At 39.4% G+C, this 1,217-nt stretch overlaps 1 protein-coding gene across 1 annotated transcript in view; it reads left to right on the forward strand.

Annotated features, from left to right (window-relative positions):
• LOC119591504 (NADH dehydrogenase [ubiquinone] 1 alpha subcomplex subunit 10, mitochondrial-like) overlaps positions 1 to 1,217 on the forward strand; it is a 10,626-nt gene that overhangs the window by 879 nt on the left and 8,530 nt on the right. The gene's annotated exons all lie outside the window — the stretch shown is intronic.

The raw sequence follows: 1,217 nt of genomic DNA on the forward strand, positions 1-1,217 counted from the left end.
GTCTGCTAAGAAATATTTTTGAAATATTCGTATATTAGAGCTCGTTTGACGATAAATCTCCAACGCTTTATCAAATTACATGTATACCTTACACCATCATAAACCATACCAACAACAAAAAATAACAGACACGGTCAATATAAATGGAAATTTGCAACTTACGGCGATAAAAACCAAATTAGGGGAATCCGAAGCCGGTGACAAGGACGAGAAATCGAACGAAGCCCGTAGTTCCACCAGTCGCCACCAGAGGTCCGATGAAACGGTGAGCAAACTAGCGTTTCAGATATATTTTATACTGTTATTTCATATTTTGGGGAATGGAAAGGCCAATTTGATAGAGGATTTTGCTCAGGAGAAACAGGAGCGTCGGCTTAGGCTGTGAAATACGCCGAGACACGCGGGAGAGGAGTGTTATTAGAGATCCATGGCTGACCCACTGTGATCAGCTGTTTCTGCCCAGCTCGCCATAATCAAAATAAACTGCCTTTAGTCTAAAATTCTGGCTTTATTTTAGGTTTCTGGTGGTTATTTACTTATTAAGGGGTTGTCCCAAACAGACAGTTTATTGGCAGATATTAGAAACCTAGTCAAACATAGGGATATAGAATAATTTTTTTTAGTTAGTTATGCCGGCAGATTGAAGTGCCGGCAACCTCAACCTTCCATTGGCAAAGATTCACCAAATAGTTAATTTATGATGACTACGATGATGATAATGGGTACAAGAATGATTTGGAACTGTTAGTGAGATCACATTCTCCTGCTACTGCCCTTTAACACCAGGCTTTTAGCAAACCACTAAACCAAACCTAATCTTAAACTCTTCCTATGAATTGTTCCCTGGCCAAGGAGAGTCTCCCCGATCACCATCTTTCCCTAGCTGGTGTAGTCGTTTTGTATGTTTTAATCAAAAATGAAAATGAATAAATACCAAATTTAACAAGGGTAGGTAGAGCTCTGCTGCTGTACAAAGAAAATGATGGTATTAGTGTTGTAGCTTGTACTTGGAGCACTCGATTGTATAAGTGTTTCAACTTTATCACCACATTGTTGTGTGTGGTAAATCGTACCACCACCAAGACATTTCACTGGTTTATTACCCTCTCTGCACAAGTTCGCATACTGCGCACTACCCTTGTAACATGTCTTCTATACACAATGGATTTACAAATTGTGTATCATTGCACAATAGATTGATGTTGCGCCAGATTTTA

Source organism: Penaeus monodon, chromosome 28 (genome assembly GCF_015228065.2).
Source record: "Penaeus monodon isolate SGIC_2016 chromosome 28, NSTDA_Pmon_1, whole genome shotgun sequence".
Classification (NCBI taxonomy): Eukaryota; Metazoa; Arthropoda; class Malacostraca; order Decapoda; family Penaeidae; genus Penaeus; species Penaeus monodon.